Raw genomic sequence first — 21,096 nt, 5'->3', positions numbered from 1 at the left:
GTAGAGGCTCCCAGCCTGTTCCGCGCTGTGGTTGTGGGGCCACGTAACTTCCCGAGATGTTTCCCGAGACAAAGTCGTTCTGAAACCGAGGCTGCCTTCGATACCGTGCCGCGGACCGGTTGGTTGGAAGAGAAAAAAAATTGTCCAGGTTCGGTTGGTTGGTTTGTTTGGGGAAGGAGGCCAGGCAGCGAGGTCATCGGTCTCATTGGATTTGGGAAGGACGGGGAAGGAAGTCGGCCGTGCCCTTTCAAAGGAACCATCCCAGCATTCGCCTGGAACGATTTAGGGAAATCATGGAAAACCTAAATCAGAATGGCCGGACCCAGGTTCGGGCAGGACTCGGGCACTGAGGGGTCCGTACAAACTTAATTATGCATATGGAAGTCCATCTATCCCGGAAATCGACAATTTAGACGATTTTGCCTGTTATCGACATTGCTAACAAGATATCGGTCGCAGGGATTCCAAACCTAGCGACGTTTTAATTTCGAGTTAGAAGTCGGATACAAAATGACAAAAGAAATACATTTTTTGTTTGGTACAACTACATACATCAAAAATTTCAGATTTTTTCCGTTCGCTTGTACAGTGAAACTTTGTTTCTTGCCAAATTTCACGATTCTAGATCAACGGGAAGTACCCTAATTTGATGGGAGTGAGTTTTCAGTTATCCAAATATGTGACTTAGATGTCCGTACCTCTTGACTGAGGCCGGCCGCGGTGGTCTAGCGGTTCTAGGCGCTCAGTCCGGAACCGCGCGACTGCTACGGTCGCAGGTTCGAATCCTGCCTCGGGCATGGCTGTGTGTGATGTCCTTAGGTTAGTTAAGTTTAAGTAGTTCTAAGTTCTAGGGGACTTATGACCACAGATCTTGACGGAATTGACTTAGAAGCTTAATACTTTTACATCGCTAAGGGACCATAGACCAGAGTATGTGACATAAATTTGAATTCCATACCTCAAAATGTTCCAGAGAAAAAGGGTCTTAACAGACGGACAGACAGATGGATAAAAAATGACAAATATTTTTTCATGCTACATGACTATAAATTGAGAATTTTCGGAATTTTCCTTTACTTGTACTGTGAAATTTTGCTTCTTGCCAAATTGCATGATTCTAGGCCAACAGGAAGCACCTTGTAGATTTTGGTGAGTGAGTTTGAGATTATCAAAATATGTGACATAAATGATTGCATTTGCTTAGAACCTTACTTTTATTACATCACAGAGAGACTGTAGAACTTAGGATGCGACGTAAATTTCAAATTCATACGTCTACCCGTTCCTGAGAAAGGGGGTCCTAAGAGACTGAGGGACGGAGAGAACCAGAGATATTAAATGACCAAAAAAAAAAAATTTCTTGTGTTTGGGTGATACAAATTTACAATTTTCGGATTTTTTCCTTTGATGGTTCTCTAAACACTCGTTTCTTGCCAAATTTCGTCGATCTAGCTTGAAGTCAAGTGCCCTTCAGGTTTTCATAGTGAGTTTTCGAGTATCAAAAGGAGTGACGTTAATGGCCGTACCTTTTCAACGAATAGCTTAGTATTTTTACAATGCCAAGGACCAATAGACCTTACTATATGGCATAAATTTGAATTCCATACTTCAGACTGTTCCAGAGAAAAAGGATCTTAACACACGGACAGACAAATGGACAGAGGGATACAAAAGGGTAAAAAAATATTTTTTCTTATTATATACTTACAAATTAAGATTTTTAGAATTTTTCCTTTGCTTGTGCTGTGAAACCTTACTTCCTGTGAAATTTCATGATTCTAGGTCAACGGGAAATACCTTACGGGTTTTATTATCAAAATACGTGACATAACTGGTCAATATCTTTTGTTTGCCTTCACTTAGAAACGCGCATTTATTACACCACAGGGGCACTATCGAGCTTAGTACACTCCGTCATCAGGCCACAAGTGGCCCATCGGGACCATCCGGCCGCCGTGTCATCCTCAAGGAGGATGCAGATAGGAGGGGGCATGAGGTCAGCACACCGCTCTCCCGGTCGTTACGAAGGTTTTCTTTGACCGGAGCCGCTACTATTCGGTCGAGTAGCTCCTCAATTGGCACCAGGAGGCTGAATGCACCCCGAAAAATGGCAACAGCGCATGGCAGCCCAAATGGTCACCCATCCAAGTGCCGGCCAAGCCCGACAGCTCTTAACTTCGGTGATCTGACGGGAACCGCTGTCTCCACTGTGGCAAGGCCGTTGCCCTATAGAGCTTAGTACGTGACATAAATTTCAACTTCTATCCATTCCTGAGAAAAGGGTTCTTAAGAGACTGACGGACAGACTGGAAGACAAACAGATGACAAATGAGAAAAACAGTTTCCTGTGTTTTATAATTACAAACTAACAATTTCCGGGTTTAGTTCCTCTGTGACAATTTGCTTCTTGCCAAATTTCATGGTTCTTGATAAACGACAAGTACCATACAGGCTTTGATGAGAGACTTTTCGAGTATCAAAGGATGTGCAGAAATGGCCATATCTTTTGATTGCATTGACTTGGAAGCTTAAAATTTTTACATGGCCAAAGTACCATGCACCTTTTATGTGACACAAATTTCCTCATTCTTGAGAAAAAGGCTCCTTAACAAAGCAGACAGACAGCGAAGAAAACGATCCTATAACGGTGCCGTTGAGGCAGGGAACCCTAAAAATTATCCGTAGGCGCTGGTATAAAGGACCAAGGAACAAAGCGATTCACGTGCCGAACGTTTGTATTCCCAGTGACATAGTTGAGATAAAAATTCGCGGTACTACGTATTTCCACTTTGAGCAACTTTAGAGGAACGCGTGGTGTCCACTGACCGCCGTGTCTTCCTCCGCCATATGGATTATGTGGAGGTGCAGGTGTATCAGCGCTCTGCTCTCCATGCTGTTAACGGCTATGCACACCTTCGAGACACCTGTCCTTATTCAAGTAGTTCCTGGTTGGAACCACGAAACTGAGTGGACCCAGTTCCTGTCCTAGCACATTGGGTCTCCTGCGTAGCAACCAGACGCACTGATCACTCAGATCTGAAATACATGCTAAGAGCAACACAAAACAACAAAGGACGCACCACGTAGGAATTTTCTCGGTGGGAAAGAAATCGGTATATGTGATGAACATGTGCAAACAAGTGACTACAATTTCAGAAAAATTCGATTATTTATTGCAGAGAAAGAGCTTCACAAATTGAGCAAGTCAGTAATGGCCTACCTCTGGCCCTGATGCAAACAGTTATTCTGCTTAGTATTGACTGATAGGGTTGTTGCATGTCCTCTTGAGGGATGTCTTGTCAAATTTGTCCAACTGCGTTAAATCGTCAAAATCCCGAGCTGCTGGAGGGTCCTGCTTGTAAAGCTTCAAACATTTCAAACAGGGGAGAGATCCAGCGACTTGACTGGCGCCGGCCGGAGTGGCCGAGCGGTTCTAGGCTCTACAGTCTGGAACCGCGCGACTGCTACGGTCGCAGGTTCGGATCCTGCCTCGGGCATGGATGTGTGTGACTTCCTTAGGATAGATAGGTTTAAGTACGAGGGCAGTTCAATAAGTAATGCAACACATTTTTTTCTCGGCCAATTTTGGTTGAAAAAACCGGAAATTTCTTGTGGAATATTTTCAAACATTCCCGCTTCGTCTCGTATAGTTTCATTGACTTCCGACAGGTGGCAGCGCTGTACGGAGCTGTTAAAATGGCGTCTGTAACGGATGTGCGTTGCAAACAACGGGCAGTGATCGAGTTTCTTTTGGCGGAAAACCAGGGCATCTCAGATATTCATAGGCGCTTGCAGAATGTCTACAGTGATCTGGCAGTGGACAAAAGCATGGTGAGTCGTTGGGCAAAGCGTGTGTCATCATCGCCGCAAGGTCAAGCAAGACTGTCTGATCTCCGCGTGCGGGCCGGCCGTGCACAGCTGTGACTCCTGCAATGGCGGAGCGTGCGAACACACTCGTTCGAGATGATCGACGGATCACCATCAAACAACTCAGTGCTCAACTTGACATATCTGCTGGTAGTGCTGTCACAATTGTTCACCAGTTGGGATATTCAAAGGTTTGTTCCCGCTGGGTCCCTCGTTGTCTAACCGAACACCATAAAGAGCAAAGGAGAACCATCTGTGCGGAATTGCTTGCTCGTCATGTGGCTGAGGGTGACAATTTCTTGTCAAAGATTGTTACAGGCGATGAAACATGGGTTCATCACTTCGAACCTGAAACAAAACGGCAATCAATGGAGTGGTGCCACACCCACTCCCCTACCAAGAAAAAGTTTAAAGCCATACCCTCAGCCGGTAAAGTCATTGTTACAGTCTTCTGGGACGCTGAAGGGGTTATTCTGTTCGATATCCTTCCCCATGGTCAAACGATCAACTCTGAAGTGTATTGTGCTACTCTTCAGAAATTGAAGAAACGACTTCAGCGTGTTCGTAGGCACAAAAATCTGAACGAACTTCTCCTTCTTCATGACAACGCAAGACCTCACACAAATCTTCGCACCCGAGAGGAGCTCACAAAACTTCAGTGGACTGTTCTTCCTCATGCACCCTACAGCCCCGATCTCGCACCGTCGGATTTCCATATGTTTGGCCCAATGAAGGACGCAATCCGTGGGAGGCACTACGCGGATGATGAAGAAGTTATTGATGCAGTACGACGTTGGCTCCGACATCGACTAGTGGAATGGTACCGTGCAGGCATACAGGCCCTCATTTCAAGGTGGCGTAAGGCCGTAGCATTGAATGGAGATTACGTTGAAAAATAGTGTTGTGTAGCTAAAAGATTGGGGAATAACCTGGTGTATTTCAATGCTGAATAAAACAACCCCTGTTTCAGAAAAAAATGTGTTGCATTACTTATTGAACTGCCCTCGTAGTTCTAAGTTCTAGGGGACTGATGGCCTCAGCAGTTAAGTCCCATAGTGCTCAGAGCCATTTGAGCCATTTTGAATTTTGCTGGCAAATAGGATTGGCAACGACAAAGACAAGCAGTTGAAATTCTGGCCGTGTGCGGGCGGGCGTTATTTTGCTGGAATGTGTAAGCACAGGATGACTTGCCATGAAGGGCAACAAAACGGGGCGTAGAAGGTCGCCGACGTACAGGTGTGCTGTAAGGGTGGCGCGGACGACAACAAAAGCGTCCATCTATGAAAAGAAATGCCACCCCAGAACATCATTCCTGGTTATCAGGCCGTATGGCCCACGAAGTCATGTTGGTATCGCACTGCTGTAAGCGTGAGCAGACACGTCTTCGCCAGGAATCGCATCGAGTAGAATTATCTTCACTGACGACGCCCGCTTAGAACTGATCCCGATGACCAGCGAAGCGACGCCCGAGACAACGGTGGGAGACCAACCCGACTGTCGCCTCACATCCAGGAATGATAGACGGTCTGGGGTGCCTTTTCTTTTCATAGCAGGACCCCTTATGTTTTCAACCGCGGCACCCTCCCAGCCCGGTGTAGGTCGACGATGTTCTACGCCCCGCTTTGTTTCCCTTCATGGCAAGCCATCCTAAGTTTACATTTGGCAGGATTACGACCGCCCGCACGCGGTGAGAATTTCTATTGCTTGTCTTCGTGTTTGCCAGCGAGGTCGGTCGGTCTCTTCCCAACTGAGAACGTTTGGAGCAAGAACAGGCAGGGCCCTCAAACCATCTCGAGATTTTGACGGTGTTCCGATGTGTGTGAAATCTTATGGCACTTAACTGCTCAGATCATCAGTCCCTAAGCTTACACACTACTTAAGCTAAATTATCCTAAGGACAAACACACACACCCATGCCCGAGGGAGGACTCGAACCTCCGCCGGGACCAGCGGCACAGTCCATGACTGCTGGGCCTTAGACCGCTCGGCTAATCCCACACGGCTTGAGATTTTGACGATCTAACACGCGAATTCGACAGAATTTGGGAATATATCCCTCAGGACGACATCCAACAACTCTCTTGATGAATGCCATGCCGAATAACCGCTGGCTTGAGTGCCAGAGGTGGACCAGCGAGTTGTTCACTTGGTCCACCTGTGAAGCTCTTTCTCTAGAATAAATTACCTCATTTTCTTGAATTGTAATCATTTGTTTGTTTGTACATGCCCACCACATCATGCATTTTTATGAGTCATATCTCCTGAACTATTTGTCGTACAATGATACATTTGTGTAGGTACATTCAGTGGCATACCGCATGTCTGCCAAATACGTTGCGAATAGAGTAAGCAGCACAGAAGAAATACATTTAAACGTCACGCACAATGAGGCAATTTTTCAAGCATCTCAATGATTATGATGTCATTTCTCCCACAGCGGTTGTTGCCCGACAGTAAAGGATGTGTGCACCAAGTTGGAGTGAAATCGGTCTATAGTTTTAGAAAGAGTGTGGAAGATACATACATATATACATTTTCGTAATATGTATGGCGAAATTTAATCCTTTTACCGTGTTGAACTGTTAGCTTCCCAATGGGACGTCGTGTCGAAATGGTGCTGGAGTTCGCCAGTTATGGGTTCTGTTTGCCTATCTCACTTACGACTTCAACATCGAACGCTACGCGAGCGACTGCAATGCTCGTTATGCATTAATTTAACGAAATTTATCGAAACCTCCGAAGCATGGAAACCTGTTTCGCAACGGAAATACCGTCACAATGAGACAACAAATTAGATACGCAAGTAACTAACTACATTTATTATTTATCGGTCGCCTATTTAGGATTAGTCGTGGGTCGATCTGGTTGAACTGAACAGTATCACTTTGTTGTGAACAAAGTTCTCATGAACCAAAAAATTAATTAATAAACAGTTTCTGTCACGTGAATAATCAGTTCTTTGAGCATTAACGGCAAACAGTGGCACACTAGAAGTATATTTGTACCTTACTGTACCCCTAACACAATGAAGTGTGGTTCAAGTCTAATTGGAAGAATGCGTGGAAAGCAGTCGAGTGCAAGATTCGCGAAATAAGACAAGTGATCGAGCAACCTAAGTTGCGCTGCAGATCCTTAAAATTGTGAGCTGCTCAGCTAACGGACAGTGCTAATTGCGAACGTTACATAGAACTCAACGAACATGCATCCCAACGCAGTCGTCAGCACCGAATGCAAAATGGCTGATATGGCGGCCGAGAATAGCTGTCATCGACGTGAGGACGGGTCCAGACGGTCTCTCCACGGCAAGTCCCGAAATGAAATCGTTGTCTCCTCTTAACTCTTTAACTCTGGAAAAATCCAATGTGGAGGGGATGATCTCCAGGCAATGCCGCAGATACTAGCTTTCTTCTCCATAACAATTGGGAACCATGCACAGATTTACCATTCTTGGCTCACTGAATGCATTTTCTACATGTACATGTACATGGTTACTCTGCAATTCACACTTAAGTGCCTGTCAGTGGGTTCATCGAACCATTTTCATACTACTTTTCTACCATTCCACTCTCGAATGGCGCGTGGGAAAAAAGGAGCAGCTGAATCTTTCTGTTCGAGCTCTGGTTTCTCTTATTTTGTTATGATGGTCACTTCTCCCTACGTGGGTGTCAACAAAAATTTTCGCATTCTGAAGAGAAATTTGGTGATTGAAATTTCGTAACTAGATCTCGCCGCAAAGAAAACCGCCTTTGTTTCAGTGACTGCCACCCCCAACTCGCGTATCATATCAGTGACACTCTCACCCCTATTGCGCGATAACACGAAACGGGCTGTCCTTTGCGCTTTTGATGTCCTCCGTCAATCCTACCTGGTAAGGATCCCACACCGCGCAGCAATATTCCAGCAGAGGACGGACAGGTGTAATGTAGGCTGTCTCTTTAGTGGGTTTGTCGCATCTTCTAAGTGTTCTACCAACAAAGCACAGTCTTTGTTTCGCCTTCCCCACAATATTATCTATGTGGTCTTTCCAATTTATGTTGCTCGTAATTGTAATTCTTAGGTACTTAGTCGAATTGACTGCCCTTAGATTTGTGCGATTTATCGGATTTCTTTTAGTACTTATGTGGATGACCTCGCACTTTTCTTTGTTTAGTGCCACATGCCACTTTTCGCACCAAACAGAAATTCTCTGTAGATCATTTTGTAATTGGAATTGATGGTTTTTCTAGACGCTCAATTACAGAGTCATCTGCAAACAATCTAAGGGGGCTGCTCAGATTATCACCTAGATCATTTATGTAAATCAGGAGCATCAGAGGGCCTATGACACTACCTTGAGGAACGCCAGATATCACTTCTGTTCTACCCGATGATTTACCGTCTATCACTACGAACTGTGACCTCTCTGAAAGAAAATCACGAATCCAGTCACACAACTGAGATGATACTCCCTATGCACGCAATTTCATTAATAGTCGCTTGTGAGGAACGGTATCAAAAGCCTTCTTAGTATGCAAAAGGTTGTTATTGACTCCTAGCCAGGTTTCACTCATTGGTCGAGTCTTTCATGCCAAAGCACGGTGCCAGACAAGATTCACATGAATGGATAACCCGATTTTGGAGAGAAGGCACGAGTTTTCTCATGGTAAGCCAGCAGCACCATATCGTTCTCTTCTGCGTTCTCTGTACAGCAAGCTGGATTCGCCACACGTGGCAATTCTCTCGGAGCTAGTCGGCAGCTCCTTTCAAGGGAGAAAACCCATGGAGGTAAAAATAAGAGGAGTTGTCATGACGTCACAAACTTGAAGCCGACCCAAGTGAAGATCCGCCATGTTAACTACCCCAAAACATTCGCTTCTGGTAGTTTGATTCCGTGTAGTCGTGAAGTGTTTTGATAAAAAAAAACGACTTGCGTCGCTTACGGGTGTACTAATCGTTCTGATTGTAGTCTAAAGTTTAAACAAATCAGATTTCACTCGTAAGTGGACTTATTTAAGCGCTATTTTCTTATGTATACTTGAAATTCCGATGCACTGTAAAGTTTTACAGTATGCTTTTATTTCTGTGATTTGACTTCAGATTTCCTATCAATCCAAGTAACTCGAAAGTCCTGGCAAAAAATATCCTGGAAATGGAGACTAATGTTTTAAAATGCAATAATTTAATATAAAGGTAACGTAACTACATGTAGTTTATTAAATCTTCAGTAAAATGTGTGGAACACCTGTTACAGTGGTTAAACTATAAGTACTTAAAGGGTTACACATTTGTTAAAGCAAAGTTCCCTGTCTAAGTCCAGCCTATGTAGATCATTACATTGATCGCTCTTATTTGCCGCACTGAATATCACTTCGTAGGTACAATTTAAAAACAAAGCAGATGTGTAAACTACAATGGGCCTGACAATCTAAAATTCAGTTCTTTTCCTTCCCAATTTAATGAATCTTTTACTTTGTTGAGATGACAGCTGGCTTGCTTATATCATCCCTGCATACATGTATGGGACACCAAAGGAAATAAGGTAAGTTTCTTGCAAACTTGAACATTTAAAATTTTCATTTGACTTGAAAATGCAACGAATACAAATCGATGCCTATAAACTATCAATCACTGCTGTTGGAGTTCTGGCTTTATCAATTATCGACACAAACGCAATGAAAGTGAATAGAAATGGATTACGAAAGCGCGCTTTTCATAGCACATACTTCTCTTCTCGGTTATTGGAAGTGTATAAACAAAAAGGAATTACAGTACTGAGGCCAGCAGCGTCATATTTTCGTGTCATACTACTGTATCGAATACGCATTTAAGGCCAGAAAAACGTTTGAAGTTGCGTTCCTTATGCTGTGTCGTTCACTAAAACAGTATAACATTTACTATATAAAACAAATATCGCGCGCACACGACAGAAATAACGAACAAGAAGGAATTGCAAAAACTCGTCTGCTAATGTTATTGGGGATCCAAGATGGCGGTAGGCCCCGCCCACTGGCTTCGAAACAGCGTACAGCGTAAGTCTGTAGCGCCGTCTACCCTTATTCTACCTCCATGAGAAAACCGCATTCGTAACGGAAATAGACGGCCAGGGTCATGCTACAGGCGCGTCTGCAAAAAGAGTCCGGCCTGCTTCTACCAGAGGCTTCGTGACAAACCTGTGGTTACGTCGGAACCGCTACGCGGCAACTGAGCCCGCTCGCTGTACAGAAAGGCAAACTGAAACGTTCCTCCATAGGCAGTCAGCCTTGTGCTTTCCTAAACACGCTATCAGAAATGAGCAAGAAAACAAGATAAACACTGTAAGACGTGTATATTTCTATTATCTATTGTCAAATCACAATCTATGAAAGATATTTATATTTTATTAATAGTATTAAGTAGGAATAATTAATACAGAACGAGATTTTCACTCTGCAGCGGAGTGTGCGCTGTTATGAAACTTCCTGGCAGATTAAAACTGTGTGCTCGACTGACACTCGAACTCGCGACCTTTGCCTTTCGCGGGCAAGTGCTCTACCATCTGAGCTACCGAAGCACGACTCGCGCCCGGTACTCACAGCTTTACTTCTGCCAGTATCTCGTCTCCTACCTTCCAAACTTTACAGAAGCTCTTCTGCGGGAACCTTGCAGAACTAGCACTCCTGAAAGAAAGGATATTGCGGAGACATGGCTTAGCCACAGCCTGGGGGATGTTTCCAGAATGAGATTTCCACTCTGCATCGGAATGTGCGCTGATATGAAACTTCTTGGCAGATTAAAACTGTGTGCCGGACCGAGACTCGAACTCGGGACCTTTGCCTTTCGCAGAAGTAAAGCTGTGAGGACGGGGCGTGAGTCGTGCTTAGCTAGCTCAGGTGGTGGAGCACTTGCCCGCGAAAGGCAAAGGTCCCGAGTTCGAGTCTCGGTCCGGCACACAGTTTTAATCTGCTAGGAAGTTTCAGGAATAATTAATATTTGTCATGTTGGAAATAATTGTGGTAGCAGGGAATATGTGCACCAAAGTATTGTAGATATAATTTTAAAAAGGGCCGGAGAAAACGGATACATTTTAAGAAAAGAGCGGGAAAGACCGCGCATTGATACATTTTGTAATGGTAGCAGGGAATGTCTGCAGCAGAAACCATTGTTGGCAGGAGAGACCGCACTTTAGCGTTCGTAGGAAGTCAGTAGTAAGCGAGAAGTGAAGCGAGTCGGTAGCAGGTCTGAAGCGAGAGGTTGAGAGGAGCGGTGTGCCTGCCAGCCACCAGCTATGATTTACAAGAGATTATAAATGGATGTACAGAGACATCAGCTAACTATCATCATAAGAGGAGCTAATATTATTGAGTTATTTTCTTTGCGAAACTCAAGACTACTGAAGGTATGTTTGCGCATTGCTGGTTGTAAGGTTCTTGTAAAAAGTAAGTCCCATTTGAACGTTTGTAAAATAATTTCATTCATAATATAATTAACTTTTGCAAGGAATATTGCATTTCTAATTATAATCCATCCCAAAAACCATCAACGTAAAACTTTGCAAAATTTTATTGTTGTCAAGAAAAAGTTTAACTATGAATTACGTAACTCCAGTCAAATTAATTAAAGAATAACGTCAACTTTGCTATTAAAGAATAACGTCAGCTTTGGTAATAAATACAGCCACTTATTATGAAAGCCCACCAGCAGCTAATAGAGTATAGTAAAACAGAGTAAGTATATTCATGTCGCAGTCCGATGTAGCAGTGAGATGGCGATCCAGTAACAGTAAAAAAGGTAAGGAACAGTTTTGGGTTACTGTAGGTAATGACTGAGGGCCACGACGACGACACATTCTATGTTTCGTCGAAATAATCAGAAAATCACTTTTAATAAGCAAGAATTAAATTTGTATGCGAAGGTAGAGAAAGAGAATAAATTTCAAAGCGAAGAGTTCATTTGTTATTATTAAGCAAGGGATAGAAATCCTAAGGAAAGGTTTCGTAGTTTATTGTAAAAGGGAAGGTTATCATTAACAAAAGAGGCGTAGAGGAGACGGGAAGGTTTCAACATCGCAAAGCCGCATGTGACTGCTGTGTCACATTGGATAATGCCCGGCCATACGGCAATGATAACACGTATTGCATGCACATTGCAGCAATGCCGTCGGCAAGCTATTGCGGCCAAAAAATAGTTCAAATGGCTCTGGGCACTATGGGACTTAACGTCTCAGGTCATCATTCCCCTAGAACTTAGAACTACTTAAACCTAACTAACCTAGGGACATCACACACATCCATGCCCGACGCAGGATTCAAACCCGCGACCGTAACGGTCGCGCGGTTCCAGACTGTTGCGCCTAGAACCGCTCGGCCACTTCGGCCGGCTATTGTGGCGACAAATTGTCGAAAAATATGGTCCACGTGAAGACACATTTAATCCGGGTAGCAGCTGTTTTGTACCCTGACAAATCTGTAACAATGCTGGGCCTCCTTATTAGGCAGCGTACTGAAAGAGTTCACCAGGACGCGTGGAGATGCAAGAGCAAAGTCAAGGTGAGCACGGCAGGCGGAAGCGGGAGTACATTAGTTATGAGGAAGCGGCGGCGGCGGCTGCGGCTGTTGACCCGCGTGTGTTTGTAAACAATTGGCTGTGGCGCTGGCAGAGCGGCGAGCTGGCAGCGGCGGCAGGTAGGCGGGCCGGACCCGGGCCGGGTGTGCTGTGGGCGCGCAGGAATGTGGCCGCCAAGGCCAGAGCGGCGTCTGCGTCCGCGAGAGACAGGGGCGGCCGCCAGTCCACATCTGGCTGCACTCAGCACGGCACAGTCTATCGTCTGTACTAGAGTTGGAAAATTAAGAAACGGAAGAGTACTTCGTAAACAGAATGTGTGAAGGGTTATGGAACGAGGGAAAACTTAAAGCCGTCCTCTCACGGGGTGTGAAAACGCGCGTGGACGAGGAGCTGGCGACGTCACAGCGTGGAATACCGTGCTTGTGTCGTAAAGCCGTCGGCACACGGACCGCGCTGTCGAACGTTGAGCGTTGAGCGTACCGAGTTTCTGACGTCATAGCGTGGAATAGCACGTTCGGGGGTCTTTCCGAACGTGCACAGCAATATCTGGCATGTCAGATATCCTGAGCGTGCGTCTGAGCGATGACCAATGAGATGGCACAACGCCACCTACGTCACAAGCGCGCCGTCTCCCTTCAGTACAGAGTTGTGAGGCGCCATATTGGTATTAAGTTCAAGCCTGTATGTATATATGTCGTTCCTGAGCACCAGCAAATTGAGAATCACTGGAGAACCCGTTGTTAACAGCGTGATTCGTTCCAATAAAATTATGAGAAACATCATATTCGTGGCAAAAGAATTATTGTAACTTCCGTATAATGAGATGTCATTTGAAGGTAGCGACACACTGAGCATCCACCAAAAACACAGATAGGTGGGATTTATTATAATTAAATTTCAGTTAGTAACATAGCTACGATTAAAGCGTTTATGAAGTGACAACATTAACAATTAATGAATTGTTGTTACTGTACCGAGCCGGCACGGTAGCTCAGCGTATTCGGTCAGAGGGTTACGTGCCCTCTGTAATAAAAAAAGCTGAGTCAATCGATCAACAACGAACATAAATGAATGTCTTACGACGTCCGCCCCGAGCAGATGCAACGAACAAAAGCGAACAAAACGAGATAAAAAAAATAGCGTAGTGAGCAGCGGTGAGGATTCTCGACCAGGTGTGTGATGTGATGATGGTTCGCGTCCCGACAAGTCTAACTATTTTTTTCCTGACATTCGCATAAATAATAGGCTCTGATGCTTTATTATTAGTTTAATGTAAGTATGTACTACAATATTTTATGTTATGTAAATATAAGGTCACATTTTTTTTTTTTTTTTTTTTTTTTTTGAGGAGTGAGTTTGTTCGATTGGCTTAATCTACAGGACAGCTTACGCTACTTGTATAAAGATATTTTGTTCCTTTTTCTTTCGAGTTTCGTAATTTACATGTTGTAAAGATTCTACTACTGGGTGGAAACAGTGATCAAATAATAATGACCTTAGGGTTTTACTGGAATGAAGGAAAGATAAAATAGTGTTTATCTTATGCGGACAACTATTGCAAATTTGTGTCGTACTGAAACTTCCTGGCAGATTAAAACTGTGTGCCCGACCGAGACTCCAACTCGGGACCTTTCCCTCTCGCGGGCAAGTGCTCTACCATCTGAGCTACCGAAGCACGACTCACGCCCGGTACTCACAGCTTTACTTCTGCCAGTATCTCGTCTCCTACCTTCCAAACTTGACAGTTTTAATCTGCCAGGAAGTTTCATATCAGCGCACACTCCGCTGCAGAGTGAAAATCTCATTCTGGAAACATCCCCCAGGCTGTGGCTAAGCCATGTCTCCGCAATATTCTTTCTTTCAGGAGTGCTAGTTCTGCAAGGTTCGCAGGAGAGCTTCTGTAAAGTTTGGAAGGTAGGAGACGAGGTACTGGCAGAAGTACAGCTGTGAGTACCGAGCGTGAGTCGTGCTTCGGTAGCTCAGATGGTAGAGCACTTGCCCGCGAAAGGCAAAGGTCCCGAGTTCGAGTCTCGGTCGGGCACGCAGTTTTAATCTGCCAGGAAGTTTCATATCAGCGCACACTCCGCTGCAGGGTGAAAATCTCATTCTTGTGTCGTACTTTTTGTAATGGATCTTTTATAAGCCTGTGTCCCTATTGATTGGACATGGTACATCCCGTTTTGTCTTAAAACGTGTACATCGATATTGAAGTTTTTCTTTGTGTATATTACATATAGAACAATGTGAACAGGATATGAACAATGGAGGAAATGTGCGTTTTAATAAAGCTAACGTGGCAATTTTACGCCCGACTATTAAGTAAACAGTGTGATTTACGAGCTAGAAACATCCCACAACTGCCGCTGGAGTGCGTTGCGATCGCGTATACCACATTGGGGCCCACGTACCGTATGCACAAGTCGCATCGTTCGTGAGCGTTCAGCAGCACGCTGAACTCGGCACGGTCCGTGTGACGAAGGCTTTAGCAAAACATCTGGCATACAACTCGAGAAAATTCTGTTCTTATGTAAAATCGCTAAGCAAGTCTGAGAGATTCCATCTAGTCACTCTTTAGCCAGTCTGGTGTGGCAGTTGAAGTAAAGAAAACGAAACCGGAAGTTCTAAATTTCGCTTTTAAGAAATCATTTACGCAGGAGAATCGTACACACATGTCGTAGTTTGACCTTCGAACAGATTTCCGTATGGAGGGCAGAGTGATAAGCACCCCAGGCGTAGGGAGACAACTGTAAGAGTTGAAAACAAGTCCACAGGTTTGGATGGAATCCCAATTCGAAAAAAATACAATTACAAAGAATATTCTACGGCATTGGCCACTCACTTAGCTTGTATTTATAGGGAATCTTTTACCCAGCGCGAAGTACCGAGCGACCAGATAAAAGCGCAGGTGACTCCTGGATACAAGACACACCCGCAAAATTACGGACCAATATCTTGAACAACGGTTTACTGTAGAATCCTTGAACGAATTCTCAGTTCGGATATAATAAATTTCCTTGACAGGAAAAAGCTTCTGTCCACAAATCGGCACGCTTTCTTTTCTTACATAAGATCCTACGAAGTGTGGATGAAAGGCAACTGACGGATTCCGTATTCCTAGATTTCCGTAGCACGTTTGACATAGTGCCACACTGCCGATTGTCGATGAAGGTACAAGCATACGGAATAGGTTCTCGCAAGGGAACCTCCCCATCGCACCCCCCTCAGATTTAGTTATAAGTTGGCACAGTGGATAGGCCTTGAAAAACTGAACACAGATCAATCGAGAAAACAGGAAGAAATTGTGTGGAACTATGAAAAAATAAGCAAAATATATAAACTGAGTAGTCCATGCGAAGATAGGCAACATCAAGGATAATCTGAGCTCAAGAGGGCCGTGGTCCCGTGGTTATCGTGAGCAGCTGCGGAACGAGAGGTCCTTGGTTCAAGTCTCCCCTCGAGCGGAAAGTTTTTCTTTATTTTCGCAAAGTTTTGATCTGTCCATTCGTTCATTGACGTCTCTGTTCACTGTAATAAGTTTAGTGTGTGTTTTGCGACCGCACCGCAAAACCGTGCGATTAGTAGACGAAAGGACGTGCCTCTCCAATGGGAACCGAAAACATTTAATCGCAAGGTCATAGGTCAACCGATTCCTCCAAAGGAAAAATGGCTCTGAGCACTATGGGACTTAACATCTATGGTCATCAGTCCCCTAGAACTTAGAACTACTTAAACCTAACTAACCTAAGGACAGCACACAACACCCAGTCATCACGAGGCAGAGAAAATCCCTGACCCTCCACAGGAAAATACCTCTGATATATTCTATACGACACTGGTGACGGCATTTGCGTCACATGATAGGCATATGTTGTCGAGCCACCTAACTTGTACACTTGGCGAATGGGTAAAAAGATTCTTGTACGTTGCCCAATTTAGGTTTAATTGTGGATGTGATAATCACTCCCAAAAAAGTGATGAAAACATAAGAGTTTGTCACATAAACTGCAACAAATGAATGCAACAGTTTCACAGTCGCACAATTTTCCCTGTCCTCTGTCAAAACATATGTTTTTAACGTTTTCAAATTTTTCCGTGTGTAGACCGTCAAATCCTGCATATGTCCAAGCTAATCTGAACATGTCCTGGAATTTTGGACAGCGAAGTTGATTATGTGTGAATGCCTGAACTTTTATAATTGTCTGAAAATAAAAATTAAAATTTTCGCTCGAAGGAAGACTCGAACCAAGGACCTCTCGTGCCGCAGCTGCTCACGCTAACCACGGTACCACGGCGCTCCTGAGTTCAGTCTACCCTTGATGTTACTTATCTTGCGCATGGACTACTCAGTTTGTATATTTTGCTTATTTTTTCATAGTTCCACACAACTTCTTCCTGTTTTCTCGATTGATCTGTGTTCAGTTTTTCAAGGCCTATCCACCGTGCCAACTTATAACTAAATCTGAGGGGGGTGCGATGGGGAGGTTCCCTTGTCAGGTATGTCATTGAGTCGAAGACTTCTTAACTAACAGAAGCCAATTTGTTGTTGTCGACGGTTGTACATTAAGAGATATTTGCTAGTTTTTGCATCAGACTGATATATTGTCAAATGCGGTGATAACTCGTGCACTTCTCTGAAGTTTGGGTGGTAGGAGATACTTGCGGAAGAAAACTAAACTAAACTCCGTCCGAACAAGCCATGGAGGCCCAACGGCACCGACCGGCCGCCGTGTCATCCTCAGCCCACAGGCGTCACTGGATGCGGATAAGGAGGGTCACGTGTTCAGCACTCCGCTCTCCCGGCCGTATGTCAGTTTACGAGACCGGAGCCGCTACTTCTCAGTCAAGTAGCGCCTCAGTTTGCCTCACAAGGGCTGGGTGCACCCCGCTTGCCAACAGCGCTCGGCAGACCGGATGGTCACCCATCCAAGCGCTAGCCCAGCCCGACAGCGCTTAACTTCGGTGATCTGACGCGAACCGGTATTACCACTGCGGCAAGGTCGTTGGCTTCTTCTGGAAGAGAAGCTTTACCAATGATCTTGGCCCCGCGCCGCTGTATCGTAGCTCACCGCTAGAGAAGCAGCGATCTCCCTTTGCTAAAAGCCACTCGGTGGCTGTCTCTAACTAACCGTTCCTTGAGTTTAATGCTGCTATATAAGAAATAAAACAAAATACAAGCTGAGAATAGTCTTCTGTTGTGCGTAAAGTGGCTAATAATTTAACGGATAGCTTGCCAGAGAAGATCGTATTTTATCAATGCAGCTGCAACTCACTACTGCAATACACATATTCTAGTCGATTTTTCTTGCTCTTATCACACGAAAGAGTAAATGAAATATGTGCATTTGATAATGGTGATTTCTTCCTACTTAAGCACTGTGACCCATTTGCCAATAAGAGAGATAACTATGTTTTCGTTCCGCTTGAGAGGGAAGAGTTATGATGTTTACGTCCTCCAGCCACGTATCTCGTGGCCGAGTAATGTGTGCAGAAGGGGCGAACAGAGGTCGCGGACCTCCCGGCTCCGACACACATACGCGAGTCTCAAACGAGGAAAACAACTCCAGATAATTTTGTCACCTCAGTTTCTACTAGGGGCAGTTACTTTTAGAGATCCGCGAAGCTTTCATTGCTTATGTGCTCCAGAGCAGTGGCTTTCAAACTTTTTCAGATACGGCTCTTTACACCATAACAAAAGACGCCGGCGGTAGGGTCTTGTTACCTACTTGCAGATACTGTTGCTACACCAAGTCCCAAAACACAAGAAGTGATCAGGAAACAAAATTAGACCTCGGTGTGCAGTCTGGCGGAATATCAGAATGTCTGTACTGAAAGGACATTTGATTCAGTTGCGTTGTCAACTCCTTTTGGAAAGTACGAGCTTCGTTCAGTAAGTAATCCAGCACATTTCTTCCTGAAACCAGGCTGGTTTCATACAGCGTTCCAATATACCGTATTAGTCTTCGCTGTTTTGGTATATTTCAACATACACTATTGGCCATTAAAATTGCTACTTCAAGAAGAATCGCAGATCATAAACGGGTATTCATTGGACAAATATATTATACTACAAATGACATGTGGTTACATTGTCACGCAATTTGGGTCCAGAGACCCTGAGAAATCAGTACCCAGAACAACCACCTCTGGCCGTAATGACGGCCTTCATACGCCTGAGCATTGAGTCACACAGAGCTTGGATGGCGTGTACAGGTACAGCTGCTCATGCAGCTTCAACACGATACCACAGTTCAACAAGAGTAGTGACTGGCGTATTGTGATGAGCCAGTTGCTCGGCCACCATTGACCAGACGTTTTCAGTTGGTGAGAGATCTGGAGAATGTGCTGGCCAGGGCAGCAGTCGAACATTTTCTGTATCCAGAAAGGCCCGTACAGGACCTGCAACATGCGGTCGTGCATTATCCTGCTGAAATGTAGGGTTTCGCAGGGATCGAATGAAGGGTGGAGCCACGGGTCGTAACACATCTGAAATGTAACGTCCACTGTTCAAAGTGCAGTCAATCCGAACAAGTGGTGACCGAGACGTGTAACCAATGGCACCCCATACCATCACGCCGGGTGATACGCCAAGATGGCGATGACGAATATACGCTTCCAATGTGCGTTCACCGCGATGTCGCCAAACACGGATGCGACCATCGTGACACCTGGATTCATCCGAAAAAACGACGTTTTGCCATTCGTGCACTCAAGTTCGTCGATGAGTACACTATCGCAGGCGCTCCTGTCTGTGATGCAGCGTCACGGGTAACCGCAGCCACGGTCTCCGAGCTGATAGTCCGTGCTCCTGCAAACGTCGTCGAACTGATTGGTGCATAGATCCTGAGAAATCAGTTGTTGTCTTGCAAACGCCCCCATCTGTTGACTCAGGGACCGAGACGTCGCTGCACGATCTGTTACAGCCATGCGGATATGATGCCTGTCATCTCGACTGCTAGTGATACGAGGCCGTTGGGATCCAGCACGGCGTTCCGTATTACCCTCCGATTCCATATTCTGCTAACAGTCATTGGATCACGACCAACGCGAGCAGCAATGCCGCGATACGATAAACCGCAGTCGCGATATGCCACAATCCGACCTTTATCAACGTCGGAAACGTGATGGTACGCATTTCTCCTCCTTACACGAGGCATCACAACAACGTTTCACCAGGCAGCGCCGGACAACTGCTGTTTGTGTATGAGAAATCGGTTGGAAACTTTCCTGATGTCAGCATGTTGTAGGTGTCGCCACCGGCGCCAACCTTGTGTGAATGCTCTGAAAAGCTAATCATTTGCATATCACAGCATCTTCTTCCTGTCGGTTAAAATTTGCGTCTGTAGCATGTCATCTTTGTGGTGTAGCAATTGTAATGGCCAGTAGTGTAATCTCCGTTCAATGCGACGGTCTTACGTCACCTTCCTGGGAGGGGCTTTATGCCCACATGGTACCATTCCAATGGTCGACGTCGGAGCCAACGACTAACTGCTCCTGCGAAGTGCATCCCTCATTGGTCCAAACAGACCGAGGCTCTTTACGGTCTTGTGTTTGGTGACGAAGAACTCAGCGGGCACACACCTTCAGGTTCCCCAAGTGGTGGACGAACGTGACAGCACCACCAACAGCGATGTCCAGTTGAGCAGCGAGGTGTTTGATTGGGTTCTGTCGATCGCCTCGAACGAGAGTGCCAGGACGTTCCAACATTGCAGGAGTCACAGCTGTGTGTGGCTGGCTGCCACGCAGGGCATCGGATAGGTTTGAGCGACCTCATTGCGATAATGACAGACGCCTCGCACAACGACTCACCGTGCTTTTGTTCACTGCCAGGTCTCTGTAGACATTCTGCAAGTGCCTGAGAATATCTGAGTTGCTCTAGTTTTCCTCCAAAAGAAACTCTATGGCAACTCTATGCTGTGAATGCAAGTCCGTTACAGACGTCATTTTGAAGGGTACGTACGTTTAGCACCGCCATCTATCGGAACGTCATGAAACTATTAGGGCTGAAGAGGGAAGATTCCACGATGTTCCACAGCATATTTCACCTTTTTCAACCGAAATTGGCCCATAAAAGAATGCGTTACAGTACTCATTGAACGCCCGTCGAATTTCAAAAAGTAATCATTGAGTTAGTTAAATGATCCACAAACGCATACTTCGATTCTCCACTCAACTGAAAGTCAATGTCTTCTAAAACCGTGTGAAGAGCACTGAAAACGTAATGCATATGTTATATCACTCAGCTTTTTCTTCCGCAACAGTAGTTTCTTTCTGAATGCTCAAATGTTTTGTGTGACAGCAGCATAATGTTGGTCTCATTACCTTGAAGGGATACTTTCAATGAACTGAATTTTTCAAATATGTGACAAAGATACGTCGGATTTAGAACGTCACCGTCTACGAACTTCTCGGAACGGAAATGACATTCTCACCTGAAAGCCGCAGAGAGTTACTGTTATATATTTGGGAAATGTATTGAACGCCAATATCGACGCACGTTTGTTGAACATTTCTGCTGAAGTGGCCGACTTTTAATGGTTCAAATGGCCCTAAGCACGATGGGACTTACCAACCGAGGTCACTAACTTAAACCTGACTAACCTAAGGACAACACACAAATCCATGCCCGAGGCAGGATTCGAACCTGCGACTGTAGCAGCAGCGCGGTTCCGGACTGAAGCGCCTAGAACCGCTCGGTCACATCGGCCGGAG

At 45.1% G+C, this 21,096-nt stretch overlaps 1 pseudogene; it reads right to left on the bottom strand.

Annotated features, from left to right (window-relative positions):
• Positions 1-2,108: 2,108 nt before the first annotated feature.
• Positions 2,109-2,226, bottom strand: LOC124790285 (annotated as a pseudogene).
• Between the last annotated feature and the right edge of the window lie 18,870 nt (positions 2,227-21,096).

Source organism: Schistocerca piceifrons, chromosome 3 (genome assembly GCF_021461385.2).
Source record: "Schistocerca piceifrons isolate TAMUIC-IGC-003096 chromosome 3, iqSchPice1.1, whole genome shotgun sequence".
Classification (NCBI taxonomy): domain Eukaryota; kingdom Metazoa; phylum Arthropoda; class Insecta; order Orthoptera; family Acrididae; genus Schistocerca; species Schistocerca piceifrons.
The sequence above is the reverse complement of the archived record's forward strand: the minus strand, read 5'-3'. Positions and strand labels throughout refer to the sequence as shown.